The sequence below is a fragment of the Bison bison genome, unplaced genomic scaffold (assembly GCF_000754665.1).
Source record: "Bison bison bison isolate TAMUID 2011002044 unplaced genomic scaffold, Bison_UMD1.0 scf7180017864200, whole genome shotgun sequence".
Classification (NCBI taxonomy): domain Eukaryota; kingdom Metazoa; phylum Chordata; class Mammalia; order Artiodactyla; family Bovidae; genus Bison; species Bison bison.
In genome coordinates, this window is record NW_011494772.1 from 6,755,780 (window position 1) to 6,756,177 (window position 398).

Sequence of the window (398 nt, forward strand, 5' to 3'; positions counted from 1 at the left end):
GGTGTTGACCAGGGCTATAGTCTCATCTGATGCTCGTCTGGGGAAGGATCTGTTTTCAAGCTCACTCAGGTTGTTGGCAGAATTCAGTTCCTTGCAGTCATAGGACAGAAGGCTTCAATTTCTTGCTGGCTGTCAGCTGGGGTCACTCTTAGCTCCTAAAGGCCACCCTCTATTTCTTGCCATGTGAGGTTCTCCAAAGTGGTCAATTGTTTCATGAAAGGGAGTGGGAGTTGCCTCACAAGTTGATCATTTCCACCTCATTTTTAACATGATTATCTACATGTAATCACATACATCTGATCACCTTTGGACACACACATACTCAAAGGGAGGGGATTACCCAAGGATGAGAATACAAGGAGACAAGGATCATGGGGGCCATCTTAATTGTGTGTCCA